The following is a 20,271-nucleotide window of genomic DNA, read 5'->3' on the forward strand; positions in this document are numbered from 1 at the left end:
AAAAAGTTTTTTTTACCCCATGACGGAGAGTAAAGATGACTATCACGTAGGCATCTACAGACAATGTCTTGATGACGCCAGCCATCATCATCGGCGTAACGCCAGCAATGTACGGGTGGACTGACGTATCGACAGCCAACCCCGGCGTAACGCCAACGACGTATGAGCGGACTGACGTAGAGAGCAAACCCTGTTTCGAGTTCCAAACCCTGCTTTCGTAGTAACGGCGCACCGACCTGTATGCATTGTTGCATTCTTGTGCAATCGAAATGTGCAGACTCAGCATGCTCGAGTGCGCAAATGCCCGTACCTCCTTCGGACAATAGGCGCGATGTGGCTGTCTCTGGGTCATGCAGCAATGTACCGGCACGAACACGAGCACAATGCAAGTCGGGAGTGGCGCCAACAGCCGTGCCGCCCAGCCGCATGAGCTGTTGCAAGGAATTGTGCTTTAGCAGCAGTCAAATGTCCATAAAAAGTCTTTTGACTTGCTTTATGTAGATAGATACATTTCTCAGAAGTGAATTCGCTTTATTGAACTTGAATATACAGGAGGCCCAACGCAGACGTGGTTCTTTCTGGCAGATTCGAACCATTTACGAGATGTTAATGACAAAAGCAGTAATGTGCTCTCAAACCGTTGCCATTGCTGTCGTTCTCACCGTGACCTTCATTACAGGTAAGCATCGTAAGTTTACTGGAAATATATGATTCGCCGTTTATCGTCATGCTCTTTTGAGACAGAGTGACGCAATGGGCTTTACCTTGACAGGGTTTGACGTGGCGAGCTTTAACGAAGAAAATTCCATTTCAGGTAATGTAATAGTTACATAAAACAGAATCACCGCGGGTCTTGCACGTGAGTGTTGCTGAGAAAGGCTCCCCAAAAAGCGAGACTCACTGTCTCAGCTGCCGTAGTGGCTTAACAGCTTTCTTTTTCGTTTTCACTATATCATCTTTTCTCACATACCAGCAGCTTGCGCATGCTAGACAAACTAGCAATCGGCGTGATAAAAAGACAATTGCTGCGAAGCTGACCAATTGCAATCAACGGATGCGTGAGGAAATTTAGGACTACGGCCCCGAATTCTTCTGAATTCTCAGATTTAGTGCAGCGTACAATGGTGTATCGTGTATGGGAGCGCCAACTTTCTCATTGTTTCCTTCAATATCAAAGAGCTAAAGATGTCGCTAGAAGCTCGATTGTAGTGACGGGTTTGAATTAGCTTGGTTTTAGAAACTCATGTAATGATTCATGCTGCGCATTGCATGGTAGTATATGTTTAATAACGCGCTCCGCTGTAGCCATGGGTGAACAGTCGCGGAATCGCAACATCGAGCATCTCCTCGAAAAAAACTTGCCGCCCTAGAGATGTGTATGGGTCGCGCTCGAGTCGCATTGCACGAGAAGCGGTAGTTCTTGCGCTTTTCTGGAAGCTGCAAGAAGCACTTTCATTGCAAGTGAATCAAGATGCGCCCGGGAGACTGCAAAGTTTGTATAGAAACGAGAGTGGGCACTATTAGTGCACGTTCTGTATTCGGCGGTCATCCAAGCAATGTAAAAATCATGGTGCGGCACGCCCATTAAGCCCAACAGATGCAGCATTCCAGCCAGACAGCACCTAACGCTGACGTGCTTTCGCCGGAAGTTGTGCGCAGGTTTTCTTGTATTTAGACAAACTGGATTTGCTCACGACAGAAGTGAAGTCCATGAAAACAGAAAACAACTTCAAGCTTGCGCTCGGAACTATCACGACAGCGCTAGAGTTTTCTTTCGTTTCGAGTTCCTTCTGTGATGGCGCATGCGCAAGAGCGTGGCAGGCCCTTCATCTTTATCCAATGTCACACGCCCACTTTTCTCGTCTACTGCTGCGCCAAACGTGGCCGTGCCAACTGATGCGAGGAACATGGCAGCCCAGCAAGATCTGACTGCCTCAGTTTTTAGCGCTTCGCGACACCATGGTTCGTGGAAGATTCCACCGAATGCGTGAACGCAATGTGCACCAGTGCTCGTTACAATGTGGACTTTGATGCTGCCGGCGTTCTGGCGACATCGTTGGAAACCCCCGGGGATGGCTTTGCACCGTGGAAATCCAGGCGCCCAAACCAGGCTCTTAAAGATGCTTCCAAAGAATCCAAGGTAAAAAGTGTGTCTCGTAAGACCAAAGCCTTGTTCGTTTCTCGGATTGACCAAGACACTGCGGTCCGTGACGTTCTAGAAATAATCGTGCCCGCTCTACGGGGTAAAATTGTCCTGTGTGAAGTTCCGGACAACGTTCGCATCCTATGGACGCTTCTTTTCATATATCTCAAAACGAGGAGGCACCCCAGGCATTGGGTTATGCTTAGCTTTGGCCACAGGGCTGCACATTCCATGGATTTTACACCAAACTGAACTAGCCTTGCGTTTGGGAACCCTCTGTCAGCTTTCATTACGATGGAGCGTAATTAAAGTTTACTGCCAGAATGTTTGTAGAGTGCGCACAAAGGCCGATGAATTTCTGTCTAGCTGAGTAGGAATATGTTTTGACATCGTTTGTCTTACTACAACATCTATGTACCCTAACTTATTGGATGCGAACTGTTTCACTGAATATTACGTTACCTTCAACCGTGACTAGTGTTATGCGGTGACTGGTCAACTTTCTCGTGACGAAGTCCTTGTAACGGTATCGAAAAATCTGAAAGCATACCGAAGACCCAATCTTCAACCTTGGGAAGACTGCGTTTGGGTAGAACTTCTGTCACGTGACCATTGTAGTCATATTAGTTATCAGAAATTACTAATTCCCACGAAAATCGGACTGCTCTTCATTCGGATCACTTTGACAGCTCTTCAAGAGATACTGATTTTAGCGAGCAAAGAATCTAAATATATGGTGATCTTTGCATTACCCGTATTGACTGGGTTTATCAAAGCACGGACCACTGTGATTCGGGTGCCGCAAGCAAGGCTTCCTGGTTTCTTTTCTCCCTTTCATCTACTTTCTTTGGCTAACGCAACACACCTTAAAATATTTTGTCGGAAAGAAACTTGGCGTACTGCTATCGGGTTTTTCAGTAGACTGCCTGGTTCAAGCTGCGAATCCATTGATAAAAGTTGATAGATTTCATTCACCTTTCGTGATTGAATCTAAGCTTGTTTTGTAAACCACGTAGGTTTTTTTTAGAACAGTTTACTGTCTTCAACTGCAGGGCTACCTCGGCCTTTATCAACACATCGAATCTTTGACGTGATCAGAAGTACTAGCATGTACTGGGGCCGATTCAGTGGCCGCTAAGCTAGCGCGGCTGGTAAAAGAAACGACCGATAGATACACGCCACAAAAGGGCTATAACCTGGCAAGTTTTGTTTCTGGTTCCCGATGGAGTGGAAAGCAGCTCTCTTCAAAATAATGTATGCTTTGATGCTCGCTATGAAAACACAAGCTTGGAATTTTTTTTTCAACATCTAAGGAATACCACTGTTCGGCAAGCTTGTGCTTTGGGGGCGAGACAAACTTATTTATGAAAATAATGCTCAGCAAAGTTTAAAGACTAATCCAAAGTCTTTCTGGAAGGTGGCTAAAAATAATACATGTGTCCACAGACGATGTGCCTCCGCGTATTCAACGATACAGAACTAATATTATAACAATGTCTTAGAAGGTAGATGATGCGTTTGCTGACAGTTCTTGCGATAGCAATAATATGGACACCGGAAGCAGATTTTCGTCGTCTATGCCGTCGCCGTGAGGCTCTGCATATATTTAGGTATATGCTTGCTTTATATTTCATGCCATGCTATATGTCATGCTATGTATGCGGGCTATGTTGCTACACTGTTCTATCACTAAATTTGCTCACACCAGGTTTTTCATTCTTGACTATATTCCTTAATATTTAGAGAATGGCAGCCCACAAACAAACACCTTGAATCGTAACAATCACAGCGTATACCTTTTATCTTCAATTTTATCAGACTATTGCATACTAAATATTGACACAATATGAGAGGTGGAACCTGAAAGCGGTGTAATTTTACTGGCGCACCTCTTTACGGGCAGCGTAGTGGCGCCTGTGCGATGTCATTACAAATTCTACAGGGCGTAATAAATCACTTAATGGTGCCATAAATTGAGCTGCACTCATACATATCGCGTCTCGGTCAGAACAGCGTCCTAGAGGTTGAAGCTCAACACTTATACTTGCTATCGCAGCCATTTTTTTTAGGCTGCACTATATCTGCGATCGGCCCACGCAAAAGGTTTAGGCTGCACAATCTGGGGATTCAGCCCACGAAAGTATTTACAAACATACACTAAGCGGAAAACTGGTGTTAGTTGCTAAGAAATACTTTATACATAAAGATGAATAAAATTGTCCTGCAGCAGGATTCTAACGGAGAACGCCTAGCTCCAGAGCTCGATCCTCTAACCGTTAGATTAGAGGATGCCTCGGTGAACCGAATAGTACATCCTTGGTCTATCCGTGCAAGCAAGCGCGTTGAAATGCTTGGTGCGTTTTATGAACCCTCCAAGTAATTTTCGCCGTCATCAATTTTTACACATAGGAATAGTGATTTAGTTAGTTTTAATTTTTTTCTGAAGAACGTTATTCGCATTAACAGTACGCTTTTCCTTTCCGTCATAATTTGAATGCCAGATGGCTAAACTTGTCTGGGCATGTTCATGTTCGAATCCTAGAGAATGGTGCACAGATGGAAGTGCATTCTAAGAACTCAGGTTAGACAATTTTGCTTGCTGGAACTAATCGTAACACAGACTATGCAGACCAAGTGCACCTTAGTTACTACGTGTGATCAAGAAACCATGGCTTGGATCATCATTTTCTTGATCACACGTAGTAACTAAGCTGCTTTGCCTAGAATAATACCGGCGGGTGTCTGGTTTCTGTAGCGAAACATCACATCCCTCACATCGCGCAATCATGTCCCGGTGTGCTGTCAGAACGCCGCATGAGAAGCTCCACTGAAGCGACAATCGCAATGAAGCAAGGCGGTCCCGCATACGCGCTAAGACCACTCTATTAGTTAATATGCTGGAACAATAAGCTGCTGCGTGCGCCGCGCATGCTGCTGCTCAAAGCCGGAGGTGCCCAGACCTGGCCCTGCTGGAACAATAGGCCGAGGCCGAGCGACGTCGACAAAGCCATGCAGGTCAAAAGCGCGAAACACACGCATACGGCGTGCTTGCCGTGAGCCTACTGTAGTAAGCGAACGCAAGTCAACACAAGGCGGCACGCCGACAGGGCATGATGCTCTCGGCCATCCAGTGATCTCAGTTCATTCGTCTGCACACTCCACGCCATGCTTGTGTACTTAGCTTATTTGTACTGCAATTCATTCTGCCGCTACAGCTAGGAGGTTTGTACTTCGTGTAATATTCTAAATGTTGTTATCACATTGATTGCTTCGCCCTTACGACGAAACTGTGATTTGTTTTTCGCACGTGTCACCTATCCGAGGGCAATTCAAATACCACAATGTAGTGTGCCATCCGATGCTATTAATACATTAGCTCTATTCAGAGGTAATTCACCTGATGTGCTCCCAGCAATAATTAAGTGGAAGCCAGAGTTTTCTTTGGGCACAGATGGCATTCCCTTGTTTGTCGGTAAAGGCTGTGGCCGCCTCTTTGCCGAAGTGTTGGCTTTTATTTGGATAACAGCTATGTGGACTCTCCTCACGAATTTTCGCTGTTGGCGTCACCGTGAGGTTCCGTATGAAGTCCAAGTGCGATAAGATCACGACCGCGCACTGTATGCTGTAGGTGCGAGGGAGAGCATGCGTGCGTAAGCCGCGAGGAATGGTGGCTTGGTGCGGCGGCGTCTTCTAGCACGCGCAAGGGAGCAAGGTAGAAAGTGTGCGCGCCGACTTTTCGGTGCGGGCAATGGTGGGGGGGAGGGAGAGATGTTTTCGCGTTAGCAGAGAGCGGGTATATGGGGCAGGGTATAGCGCCCGTTTCCACTTCTGCTCCGGCTGGGGCAGGGGGCGGCTGAGCGCGGCCGCACGATCTGTATCCTGGAGGTAATTTGCCGTGGATTCGAAAGTTAGCTGACCCCAGAGAGTTGATGGCTTCGTGTGCGCCATGTTCTCGAGCGCCTAGTCCACGTTGAAGCGAGGTGCACCACGAAGGGGACTTCGAAGGCAGCTACTGCCGCCCATCACGCCAGCGTTCTGGAAGTAAGTGTCCGCGGCCACTGAGTGAGATGGGTTCAGGTTTTCGGCTGTGCGAGTGACACCGTGTTTGTTAATTTAGTTAAGCGGATGTTTACAACAGTGTAAACAGCTGATTAAGGTAATAACCTTACTGAATATAGCTGTCTAATAATCTGCTATTGCAACCAATTCTTCACCTCTCAGGCGCAGCTGCGTCTTTATTTTACTCCTTCGGTAAGCGCTGGAGTCTTCCCAGAAGTGCTGAAGGAAGCTGTAGTCGTACCCATCTACAAAGGAAGAGATACCTGTTTCGCATTGAAATATCCACAAATTTTCTTGTTCAAGAAATGCTGGAGAGCGGGCGCGCTTGAAAAGCAGTGGAAGACAGCCAAGACCATCCTGATCCCCAAGCCGGGGAAGCCGCCAGACACGGATAACCTCCGGCCCATCCCGTCGCTCACGTCCTGCGTGTGCAAGGTGCTGGAGCACCTGCTGCTCAACAGGTTGCAAGACTACCTGGAACGAGAAGGGCTGTACCCGGCCTGGGTGATCGGCTTCAGACAGCACCTAAGCACGCAGGACGCGATGCTGCAGCTCAAATACCAAATTATTGACGATGGCGGCAGCGCCCGTGACAACAAGGCAATCCTAGGGCTTGACCTGCAGAGCGCCTTCGATGAGGTAAAACACTCGGCGATTCTGTTCCAAGTCTCCAAGCTCAACATGGGCGAAAGATCCTATATCTAGGTCAAGGACTTCCTCCCGGTCAGGACCGCTGAGCTACGAGCAGGCGACCTAGAGACGCTACCGGCACACTGCAGGGATCGGTCATTTCGCCGATGCTGTTCAATCTAGTAATGATTGGAGTGGCCTTGGAGCTCGCGGACATCGAAGACGTCAGACACACCATCTACGCGGACAATATCACTCCGTGGGTGACCGGTGGCAGCGACGCTTACATCGAGATTGTACTGCAAGCCACCGTCGACGCGATAGAAGACCAGCTGGAAGGCACCGGACTGAGATGTTCGCCGAGCGAATCGGAGCTTCTGATACTCCCACCTACTAAAACGGCAGAGGCAACACCAGAAAACGCCAATACGGAAAAATCAGAATCGTAACCAAATCCCGCAACGTGATCCCCGAGGTCGGCAAAATTAGGATCCTAGGCATGGTCATCCAAAAGCACAGAAGAAACGGCGAAACCATCACCCATCTCGCGTCAAAAGCGGCCAACGCGATTCGGCTCCTCAAACGAGTCACTTCCCGGAGGGCTCGCATGAGAGAGGAGAGCCTAATGAGGCTCGTCCAATCCATCATCAGCCACGTCCCGTACGTTGCATGACCACGAGCATGAACCATTTTTTCACAACTCGGGCTACACAACACGCTCGAATAGCCGAAGAGCAACGGAACTCTCAACTGGAGCGGCTGTCCACGACCAAAGCCGGGAGGAAGATACTGGACGACCTGGGAATAGGACGCTCGAACGAGGCGGAGATGAAGCTCCCCGACCCCGAAGAGGTCCAACGCCGGACCAGAATCGACCGCATACCCAAGAACATGAATCCCGAGTTCAAAAACTTGGAGGACGCTTAAGCTCCGCCTTCAAGTGTGGAACGCGATAGCGTTATCGCACCCCGTTCGCACCGCCCACACATTCGCTCGGCATGCTCTTGAGTCACACAAAGACGAAACATGCGTCTGAGCAAGCGGTACGAACCAAAGAACTCGGTGTCTCGGAGGGAGAAACGATCTACGCGAGCCAAACGTCGTGATCAGCACGGAAAGCCGGGCTGCGACGCGCCATGAAGGCGGACGCGAACATGGGGCTGACGCCTCGATGGGATCGTCCTCTATCTCGCTTGGGAGCACCACGCAGACGCATGACTCCACGCCAGCAGCACGGAACACATCGCAGGGGACGCTTTCCCACCAGACGCGCCACGGCGCAGCGATCAGGTAAGAGGCATCCCGCATCGGACGCTGCACCTAGAAATCGCGCTGTGAGCGGAAAGTGGAGCCGCGTCGCCTAAACACGACAGTTCGAGTGACGCACGCTGGAACTTGGAAGGGGGGAGAGCGAGAAAACTTATTAAACGCAAGGGTATTGGGGCATCCTCGCACCGGTGCCCGCACGGCCCCAATGCGCTCAAACCAGACGAAAGGGAGAAGCGGGCGAGTGGCGCCCCCACCTGTCGGGGCAGCGCCTTGCACAGCGAGGACGGGGTCTTCTGTGTTTGCAGCGAGATAGCTCTACGTGTGCGCCAAGCGCAGAAGAAATGTAGCGGAAACGTACTTCGCTACGTGTTTAACTGCGACTTCTGTAATTTACATGCTCATAATTACCGATATACACCGCAGTATAACTTTCTACGGCACCTTCCTAAGGCAACACCGCATTCACTAGAGGCGTTTTTGTCCCGCTTTGAAGCATCGAACTCATGGTTGAGTGGTAGCATCTACGTCTCACACTCCGGAGACCTTGGTTCGATTCCCACCCAGCCCCTCGTGCAAGTTGTTTTTATTTATGAAATTTTTCGCTCACGGCCAACGCCGACGACACCGGATTTTCTGCGCCACGAGCTCCTTAACACTGTGGCGTTAAAAAGGGAAGAGCGGCGAGGGCCAAGGCTCTCATCGACCTGCACGCCAACGACGAGCACGCGCTGTACGTGGACGCGGCCGAATACTAACGGAACGCTTTCGCAGCGGGTGCCATAGAGGCGTCAACGGGCGCCACGAGGAGGGCAGCGAGTGTGAGAAGCGCCGGAGCGGAACAAGCGGAGGAGGTAGCCATCGCCCTGGCCATCGCTGACGCAGACTGCCACACGGTGCTGAGAGACTCGAGACAGGCGGTGCGAAACTTCGCCAAAGGCCAAATCTGCAGGGAGGCCCAGCGCGTACTGCGAGCGGCCAAACTGCTTGACAAAAAACTAAGACTCAAGTGGTTCCTGGCGCACGCGGGCGGACGCGTCGGAACGCAATGACAACCGCAATGAGACGGCACAAGCAGAGGCGCGAGCGCTTACTAACCGCGCCCCGGCGACAGATCGTCCGACGTGGTTCGGAGCCAAGGACCGCATGATGGACTACAACCACATCACGAAGGCCTACCGCCAGGCTCGCAGGGCTCTCCCACCCCCGCACCCGAGACTGAGTTGAGCGGAGGCGGTACTACTGAGACAGCTCCAGATCGGACCGCTACTGAGCCCGGGAGTGATGCAACGCATGTACCCTGAAACATACGCGACCGATAAGTGCGCAGTCTGCCGGAGGGAGACGGCAGATTACAGGCACATCCTGTGGGACTGCATCAAAAAACCGGAAGAAGCAAGATGAAGAACAATCTCACCGCGGCTCGAGGCAGCCGCAAAGAGCTACTACCAAGACCAACAGCTCTGGGCCGTCCAGCAGGTCCTCGGGGCGCTCGGAAGGCAGGGACGCTGCGAGCCGGCAACGGCAAGCGGAGATCCGTGGCGAGTAACGGCAACCTCGACGATGACGTAGGCCCTCGTCGGGGCGCGCGAGCGCCCAACTGCAGGCACAAATACGTTTGCTCCAAACCAATCCAATCTTGTTGTGGCGTTGCCCTCAAGTGTCTTTCTTCCCACATGGCTAAATATCTGTTGCCGTGACAACATGGCTTTATGAAAGGAAAGTCTGAATTAAATTATGGGGTTTTACGTGCCAAAACCACTTTCTGATTATGAGGCATGCCGTAGTGGGAGACTCCGGAAATTTCGACCACCTGGGGTTCTTTACCGTGCACCTAAAACTAAGTAAACAGGTGTTTTCGCATGTCGCCCCCATCGAAATGCGGCCGCCGTGGCCGGGATTCAATGAAAGGAGTCTGTTGGTAAGAGTCAGTTTCCTTACCGTAACTACAATGCACCTTTGGTTCCGTTTCTCTGTGACGCAGACACAATCTACTGCGATCCTTCGCAGGCTTTCGATGAAGTTGACCACCGTCTTCTGCAGCTAAAAATAGAAAGCTATGGCATCGGCCCGATTGCTTATAAATGGCTTTCTACGCACTTATCATCGAGGAAGAAAATTTACTTGTATATGTAAATTACGTTATAAGTTGTGTTAAATTTGGAAACGTCTTACTGTTTTCTGTTGATCTGAAGCTGCGTATCTGTATTTCCGCTATGGTAGACTGTGAAACACTTCATAATTATGTTTTGAGCGCTCTGAATTGGGGCTCCAGAAGCCAGATATCGATAAACACATAAAAATTGAAAATTATTACTTTGTAATCTCAGTTCTTCTTTTATATAATACCAAGTGTTATTGAAACGCTGCTTTTAAACTCTTTGGATTTTTTACTCTTCTAACGCGATGTTTTCGAACACATGATGCCTTACTCCGTTGCTTTTGTTCGCCGATCAGACGTCTAGAATTCACATCTGTTGTTTGGAACAAGCAGGGAGTGCGATGGCATGAGAAAATTGTAGGTGTTAAAGAAACGTCTTGTTAGAACTGTGTATGATAAAGAGTTTCCCGGTAAGATGTACTTTGACTGCTAATACTTTGCCAAAGCATGACAACTTGGTAGGCATAGCTCCAGGAGGCAGCGTCGAGACTTAATTTTTCTGTATAAAATTATTCAAAGTAGTATTGACGTGCCTGAGCCACTATGTGGCATTAACGTGCAAGTTAATGCCGCTATGTCGTGGCAGCCTCGCTGGTCGTTATTTGGTGTCAGCCTCGAGGCTGACACCAAATAACAAAAATGACACCAAAAAAATGACACCAAAAATTTGAAGTTGGCCGATCCCCAAATTTCATGTTGGCCAATCTCCAACTTTCAAGTTGGCCTACCCCGAATTCACATTGCCCCATTCCCATATCAACCCCAAATTTAGGCTGGCCCCCTTCCATGTCACCCCAAATTTAGGTTAACCCGTACCCAAATTCAAGTTGGCCCACCCCAGCCCCATGTGTTTTCTGGGGAGCCCTAGGTATCCCTATGGGAAAGGCGTTACGCTTTTTGCGTTACAGACACAATTTTGCCGCCAATATTGCTAGGGTACTTGCCAAAGAATGCTACGCATTAATATTGTCACTTCAACAAATATACAGGGTGTTTCAAGGAAGACTTCAGGCAATAGTAAATGATAGGCTTTCGGAGTTAAACTGTTCTTGCGCGAAGCGATCAAGGCCCGTGGCGGGTGCTATCAAACGGGTTTCAAGTGCAATTTAGGGAAATAATCAACTTGAATTTGTTAATTAACTTTTCAATTATTCTAGTTAGGTGTATGATTGTAATGAGGAAATTTTAGTAGACCATGAGTCCATCTGGTATCGATTGTTAGATTTGCGATACTGTAATTGCGAGCAGGGCCACAGTGCTCAGAACCTCTGCTCTCCGGACGCGCGCAACGGGCTGCGTGCGGCAGCTGAGCGCTGTAAAGCCCCGCCCACGGAGCGGTGCGCGTCACACACCATCCCGCTCTTTTTCTAACGGAAAGTGGTGCGTTGTGGCCGCCGTTTGCGTGCGGCGGCCACGACGCACGCGCAAATGAAAAGAAGAAATTGTTAATAAAAGAAACTGATAACGTTCTAATCTAAGAATCCGCTGTATCAAATGCTTTTGGAGCGTATCAGCATTGGCTGTTTTATACTTTCCGCCGCTCAACATGGCTGCAGCGGCGTGTGGCCATTTTTCGACGATTGAGAGAGTCGACATGGTTATTGCATACGTGAAGGCGAATGGAAACCTAACTTTAGCCACCCGTCTGTATTCTGCACGACACTCCGGTTATCACGTACCATCTGTTCAAAACGTTCAAAACGGTGTTCAACCGCTTTCGCACCACCAAAGTGGTACACCGTCAAAGAACAAGACGTTACCATATCCTGAGCGAAGATTTTGAGGCCGGCGCCTTAGCTTACGTCAACTGGAAGCCACAGGCAAGCGTGAGAGAAATAGCAGATGCATGTGAAGGCAACGTCGCTTCAGTTTGGAGAGTGTTGTCGCAACAATAGTTTTACCCGTATCCCCTGTCTCTATATCAGGGACTCACGGAAACCAGCTTTCAGCGGAGACTAGATTTCTACAACTCGTGTCTCATCCAGTGTGACCCAGACGAAAATTTTCTGAATAACGTGCTTTCGACCGACGAGGCGCAGTTGGACAGACGCAGCAGTCAACTTACACAACGCGCACTGCTGGTCAGTAGGAAACGCGCGCTGGCTGCGAAAGCACAGGCACCAATGGCAATGATCTATAAAACGGTGGTGTGGAGTTTTTCGTGGACGTACCGTTGGGCCATATTTGTTTGAAGGAAACATGAGAGGCAAGCGCTACACAGACTGCATTCTAAACGATGTGGTTGCGGACTTGTGATCGCAACTTGTACTCATCGTTGTGCGTTCGATGTGGTACCAACACTATAGAGCGCCACAACATTCGTCGTCTTCGGCTGTGCGTTTCCTTGATGGGAACTTTCGTTCCCAGTGGAACGGGCGTGTCGGGCCCATTCCATGGCCACCAAAGTCACCAGATTTGAGAGCATGAGACTTTTTTCTTTGGTGGTATGTAAAAAGTGAAGTGTACCAAACAGCCACAACAAGCCTCCAGGATCTCGATGACAGAATTGCCATAGCGCTGGCCAACGTCCGAGAGGACATGATTGTGCGTTCTGTATGTTCAGTGAAAGATGACGCGCAGTTATGTATTGGTATGCAAGGCCAACATCCGCCCTATCTCCCTCACTTGATTTGTCGGAAAAGTCCTCGAAACGTCATCCTCACACGCTTACACAGAAATATGAACGACAACGACCTCTTCCCCAATACCATGGTTGGTTTCCACCCGAAACTTTCTGCTCAAGATATGATTCAGCTCAAGCACTAAATTATCGATGGCGATAGAAGCTCCAGGCTGGACACCAGAGCCATATTGCGGCTAGACCTAAGCAAGGCCTTCGATAATGTCAGTCATGAGGCCATACTGAACCAACTGGCAGAACACTAGGTTGGACATCGAACAAATAACTACGTGAAGAATTTCCTTACAGGTCGCACGGCCACCATTACCATCGGAGGGTTGCAGTCGCCAATCATTCACTTCGGCAGCAAAGGCACGCCGCAAGAATCGGTTCATTCCCCCTTTTCTGTTTTGTGTGGCCTGGCTTTGACTACGACCTGCATTAGCTAGCTTCCCCAACGTCAAACGTAGCCTCTATGCAGACGACATCACCCTGTGTGTCACGGGGGGCAGCGACGGGGACACCCAAGACACGCTGCAGCAAGCCATCAACGAGGACGTTGCATGCGTATAGAACCGCGCGGCCTGGCGTTCTCCCCACAGAAATCGGAGCTCCTTCTCTACAAGCCTGATTGGGGAGGTCGACCTCCAAACGCCACCCTCCCCCCCCCCCCGATACAGAACTGCATGTGCATCGGGAACGCATACCTAGCTACTATACCTAGCATCCGTATCCTTCGCTTACGCATCCAACAAAATGGCAGAAACATGGAGATACTCAAGCAGTTAGATACTCATGTAACCGAAATAACTCGCCCCATTGCACGCATCGCAAATCGATATCACGGCATGAAAAAAAACATTATACGGCTGGTAACCATCTGCGCCCTGAGCAGGATCACCTATGTCGCCCTGCATCTTAGCCTTAATGCAAGTGACAAGCTCAAACTCAATACCATGATCAAGAGGGCCTATAACCTAGCCCTACATCTTCCCAGCTCCACCCCTAATGGGAAACTGGACGCCCTCCGTATTCACAACACCATAGACGAGCTTATTGAAGCGCAGCGTATTAGCCAATACGAACGACTCCCCAATTCCACCACGGGCAGACACATTCTAGGCACCCTAAGCATAAGCTACACCACCCAATTCGGGCCAAAAGTACGCATCCCTCCAAACATTCGCGCTCAGCTAGTTATCCCGCCCATACCTCGCAATGTGCACCCTGAACACAATCCGGAGCGACGAGCAGAAAGAGCTAAACAACTACAGAAGCGCTACGAACAAGCCGCTGACAAAGTCTACGTGGACACAGCGGAATACCCCACCAAAACCGGCATGGCGGTTGTTGCAGTCGCGGGCTCGCAGTACTGCCTCACCACGGCAGCATCAATACTCACCACGCAACCAGAATAAACGGCCATCGGTTTAGCCTACGCGGCTAACATTGCACACTGCATCATCAGAGATTCAAAAACGGCCATTCGCAACTACAAGAGGGCTGCTAGCGCCCCAAGCGCAGCAGATACTCTCTGGCACTCCTCCCTCAAGGCAACGCAGCGTCCAGATCATCTAGGACGCGGCGTCCTAGATCTGGCCTGGCTCAGGTCTGGCTGGAAACGAAGCCGCCCACGATGCCGCCCGAGCTCTCGCACACCGGGCGCGTCATCCTTCTCCTGAGTCGTCCGATCCTGACCAGCCCTCTGTTCTGCATCGCGGTCACGCGCGGGACCGAATGGTCGCGTTCAGAGAAATTCTCCTCCACTACCGCAGAAAGCGGTTACACTACCCCCAAGCGCACAAAACACTGAATAAATCCAAATACACCACTAGCGACATAGCGACTACTTCAGATTCGGACTTTCCCGAACCCCGTGCTTAACAACCGCATTTACCCCGATTCATTATCCCCGCTCTGCAAAGCGTGCGACGCCCCCGGTGACGTCGATTACATTATCTGGCAATGCCCCAAAGCCTCATCCACAAACACCTACTGCACTAACAATACACGCATCATAACTACGGCCAATCAGTGGGATACTTTGCTGCTCAGCTTGGGCCTAGAGGAGCAGCTCTGGGCATTCGGATGGCCGTAGACGCCGCCAGAAAGCAAGGACTGGCCGCTGTGTGAGGAAGGGCGGGACCGAGGGTTAGTCTCCTGACCCCCACCACCCCTAGACCCCATCAAGGACATAATATAGTTTTGTCTCTCTCTCTCTCTCTCTCTCTCTCTCTCTCTCTCTCTCTCTCTCTAGAAATAAGAGTTTCATGACTACGACCACAGTGTACATTTAGCTTTGTTTTGGGAAATCTGTGCCTAAGTTCCGGAGTGCAAAAGCAAGGAAATCTTTTCATAAGCAACTTCGGTGGTATCATAAAGCAAAGCGCTTCGCATCGGGCAATGCATTCTCGGGTCGTCGGTCAAGGCCGCACGCGGCGCTCGTGATGACAAGTCACATTTGGGCGTGCGAGGAGGTTCTAGGGGATGATGAACACGGCGCCGCTTTCCGCTATTCGGGAAGTAGAAAAAGAGCGGGATGTGTTTGACGCGCACCACTCAGAGTGATATGAGCGCGTGGGCGTGGCTTTGCGGCGCTCTGCTGCAGCACGGATCCCGCTGCCCGCGTCTGGAGAGCTGAAGCTGTCAACGCTGTAGTTCTGCGAGCAGTTGCAATTTCGCAAATCTAATAATCGATGCCGGATGGACCCATGACCACTAAACTTTCCTCATTACAATCAAACACCTAGAGTATATAGAAAAGTTAATGAACAAATTCTAGTTAGTTATTACCCTAAACCGCACTTGAATCCCGTATGATAGCGCCCGCCATGGCCCCTGACCACTTCGAGCAAAAACAACAATTTTACCTCCGAAAGCCTATTATTTAAAATTCCTCAAAGTATTTCTTGAAACACCCTCTATGCCATTAAGGGCGTAATTTTTTCACTAAACCTGACCTCTCTGTGTCTCGTTTTCCTGTGTCCGGCGCGTTTATTAGGTAAATTTCACGGTGAGTAAAATAGCCGGATCCTGGAAACAGTGCGACGGGAGAAATGGGCTGAGCCCAAACTCATTGTAATGCATGGTCGGGTGAGTCGTGTGATGAGGTTCTTCTCGTCATGGCCTCTTGCAAGCCAGGAACGTAATGGCTATGCTGCGAATCGATGTGTAGAATATGGTCAGTCGTATGGCATTTATTTGCCTGCTTCGGAAGGTTTTGCTTCATGTAGATTGCGATATGTACGCTGGATCTGCAGGTTTTTGCTTCCTTCTTCCATAGAAAGCTTGAGGTTGCAGGCCCAGAAGGCCTCACAAAAAATGCGACCGATAACATGCGCAGGGTAACGAAAAGCCGCGTAAATATTGATGGAGCATTTCAAGAACGTATGAAAGCATGACAGCATTTGACCTAGAGGACGGAACTCATTGAGAAGCTGGTGGCGCAACCAGCAGCTTCTTGAATATCCCGTATTCCGAAGCAGAAACATTTCTCTAGGCAGTAGCACCCTCAAAGAGAAATTGTTTGGACTAGTTTGTTTTACTCAAAGTTGCCTCAGTGCTGTGGTGCCACGAACTTAAACTTTAACGTGAGTTTTCACTTTTTCCAGCTGCCGCTCGTTCGCCACCGCGCTGTTATAGATCACCGACAACTGGTTACTGCTATGGACGGTACTTAAGGTGGTTCTACGATTATAACACAACTCAATGCAAGATGTTCACATACAGTGGATGCTTTGGTAACTTCAACAGGTTTTCTTCGGAACGAAGATGCCAACAAATTTGCTTACGTGAGTACAAGTGCTGTGCAATTATATTGCACAATTAAGGTGTATGTAAAATTTCATCTAGTGTTCGTAAGTTGACCTGAGTTAGTTCTTATTTGAAGTAATAAATAATGTAGAAATTAAGCACCAAACTCCGGCATAGTTGAAAGCGGATACATGCTCCCACTAGAGGTTATAAAACTTATAGGAATGGTTTTTGGGGCCGAACTCAAGGGAGTTGCTATTACTTTATTCATGAGGTGCCACCCGCAGCGCGTGATATGAGCGTTTTCGAAAATGTTTTCGTCTCACTTTGCTAAATTGTACCACATGTGTGTTTTAGCTCGCTGTATTTACCCCCGATGTATGGTAGTAAGCCAGACGCTTCCCAGGCCTGTCTCCAGGTCTTTCGGCCGATTTATTTCTCAGTCGTCTTCCTTTTAGAGTATAACCGAAATATACGTCATCAATGAGGGCTCGAATGAAGTAAAGTGCGTACGCAGGAGCATGCAATATCTTTTATTGGTCTTGCAACGCTACACTATCAAGCAGCATGACCGAATGCGTCTTCTTATTGGTAGTGTCAAAAATTTTTTTTAATTGGAAACGTATTGCTGTCCCGTAGGCAGACTTATGTTGTTCAGAGCAGCTTTACAGTGCGGCCAGAAGTCGCAACAAAGCCGTTGCAATAGGATCAATTTCGTCGTAGCGATTAGAATTTCTGTCGTAAGCCCGACGTTTTGCTCCTGCAATGAAGTTAGTGGTTTTGGGAGAAGTCTTGGATTTGGAAGCAACGTCGGCCTTAGGATAATGATCTTCGTCGTACTTTCGGAGCGTTATCCGCCGTCTTATTCCATTGTAACAAAATAAAAATATCTGGGATCTTAGTGTTTTCTTTTTACCATATATAATTACAGCAAACAACCCGGTCCATTCAGTCTGCAGTGTGGGCCCAGAGGTTGGCGTGTGCAGGGGGTCTCTTCCCATGTGGTATTTTGACCCTAGCTCAGGGGTCTGTCGTGGATTTGTGTACGGTGGTTGCGGTGGAAACAGCAACAAGTTCTCATCTTGTGAGGAATGCATGGAGAGATGCAGCGGCGGTAAGTTTTTATCGTGTCAACCTTAAAGTATTTGCAAGTTCATACGATGCTGCTTACGTCTGCAATTTTGCTGCACAGAATTCGAGGACAAGTTCAGTTCAAACCAGTTTCTCCTTTTCAAAGTTTTTCTGCTCCAACAGCTTTCTCTATTTGCTGTTATCATTATGCTACCACTCATCTATTCATGATGAAACTAGGATGGTAGGACTTAGGGTTCATTGAGAAAACTATACAGTGTGGAAATATGCCTTGAACACTTCTATTACGTAAAGATCGCTTTTTGCGCCAACAACTTTGCTAAGCCATCTCCCAAATTTATTGCCACGGGAAAAAAACTAAAGTGAAATCGCTAAGGGTTGGCGATTAGGGAGGAATCGGCTATGGCCACTTCGACAACGTTGTTCTTGAGGTTGTTTCATATATATTTAAACCTTTACTTTACGCGTTTGCAAAATTTCAATTTTTATCGAAAATCATTTCTACTGCGCAAAAGAAAGCGAGCACAAGGCACACAGAAACTACAGAACCCAACATTGTCAAGCAGTCGAAATTTCAGTGATCGTAACAAAGGCTTACAAAGGCAACTCTTTTATCTTGAGATTATGACGTACCATCACTGTCGTTATTTAACAACAAGAAATCAATACGAACATAAAACTTGTTACTCTGTTGGAATATTGACTCCATAGACAATGGAGAGACGGAAAGAGAAGCTTTTTCGCGGAAGGGCGAAAATATTTGTCGACATGAATACAACCCCCCCCCCCCATGGTACTCTGCTTGCAGACGGGAATATGCAATCAGAGATTTCGCAGTGAAATTAATGAAATAAATAAAAGTACTTCGACGATTTAGTAAACTGATACTTCTATTGTGTTCCTATGGTGCGGGTTTGATATTGTTAGATAACATTATTATTTCATATCAAAGAAGGGTCTCGAGTGTTGCAATTAAAAGCCTTTATACCGACCAATAGGACACGACTTTCCAGTCAGCATGCAGTCCTGTCGTCGCTGCGTCAGCTCTTCGTACCTTGTATCGTATAGATAACGAACACAAAATGACCTAATTTGGCATTATTTTATACTTCTGTCAATGCATCGGTTTATTTATGCGTAGTAGTTGAAAATTCATTGCAAGATATGTGTTTATAATACAAAAAATAAACGGTTTGAGCACTTAAAGCGCACATGAGTTTATGAATTGGTTCTAATTTCTATTTTATTATCTGTTTCTGTATCCTTGCTTTATGATTAGTTATCGTGCTTGACTGAAAACAAAAGTAATTTTTTTTCATTTACGCTAGATTACCATGTCAAAGGAATATGCAAGTACCTTCGACGGAGATTTTCCAAGCAGTTTCACCAGAGCGCCGTAATTGAATCAAACCTCCGCCCTTGGCTACGTCAACAGCCAGCCACAAGCAGAAACATACTGAGTGGTTTGAAAAGGACGACGAGTAGTGATGAAGATTTTTCGTATATAACGGAATAAATTTTTAGCTGCAAACAAAAATCATGGGCTAAATATTTCGGTCAGTCCTCTCTCTCACCCGAATGCTTCACCTTCAGGTGAAATCGGGAATTTTTTTTATTTCTTTAAACTCAGAATGGTGGCCACGCGAACTTCAGTGACCGACATGCCTCCTGCCGTAGTGCCAGTCATGCCCATGGCACAGTCACTTATCGTAAATTTATGGCCTTCAGTCGTTCTGAGCATGTAGAGCAACCTTGTCTTAGATGCCGGTTATTTATTGGTACGTTTTACTTTCTTATATTAGTAACGTTGTACGGTCTCGTGGACAACATGTGGACGTTCGTGTATCGCATCGTTCGGTTCAGTCAGATTGCTATCTTTGGTGGTTGGAAGACGAGGGTCCCAAAGTCGGACTGCAACCAGACTGTTGGTTAACGTAAAACGAAGCGCCCAAAGCTACGTCGGACGTGCGCGTGACAATGAAGTCTACTGCATATCGCAATGACCGCTAATAACGAAGAAGACAGGGGAAGAGAACACAAAACGGCGGTATGTGCGGTAACTTTCTTTTTTATCTTATGGTGGCAGGCAAGTTTGAATTCCCGCTTGTCTTTTCAGTCCTCGTTAAGCTGGCCCGTTTCTGCCATCGCGCCTCTAGTGATTCCTAGCCTAGTGATCTAGTGATCGCTAGCCTGAAGGGGCCTGCCTAGCCATATGCCAAATGCAACGTAGGAGTTGTGTATGAAATTCCCCTAGCGTGTGGCAAGCCTTACATATAGGACACGCCGCCCGGTGCCTGAATAGTCGAGCCAGGAAACATGAACAAACGTTAAATAAAGACGAATTGGCACACTTGCCTGCGCATTACAATGTATGTCTCTGTAAACTCCGTTTCAAGGAAATAAAGGTTCTGGGGAGAAGCCAGGTCCAGACTGCACGCAAACTGATGTAGGCATTTCATATAAGAAAGTCCAAGACTTCGTTAGTGATACCTCCATTAGGCTATTTCAATCGGAGATAGATTTTTTTAAGTGGTTACCCCACTGGGC

General features: G+C 48.2%; 1 long non-coding RNA gene across 1 annotated transcript; it reads left to right on the forward strand.

Annotated features, from left to right (window-relative positions):
- Positions 1-320: 320 nt before the first annotated feature.
- Positions 321-19,263, forward strand: LOC142587216 (uncharacterized). The gene is made up of 4 exons (XR_012829400.1): positions 321-679; positions 16,491-16,670; positions 17,564-17,746; positions 19,053-19,263. It is a non-coding gene; the product is annotated as an uncharacterized LOC142587216 (long non-coding RNA).
- The last annotated feature ends 1,008 nt before the right edge of the window (positions 19,264-20,271 follow it).

The sequence above is a fragment of the Dermacentor variabilis genome, chromosome 7, assembly GCF_050947875.1.
Source record: "Dermacentor variabilis isolate Ectoservices chromosome 7, ASM5094787v1, whole genome shotgun sequence".
Taxonomy (NCBI): domain Eukaryota; kingdom Metazoa; phylum Arthropoda; class Arachnida; order Ixodida; family Ixodidae; genus Dermacentor; species Dermacentor variabilis.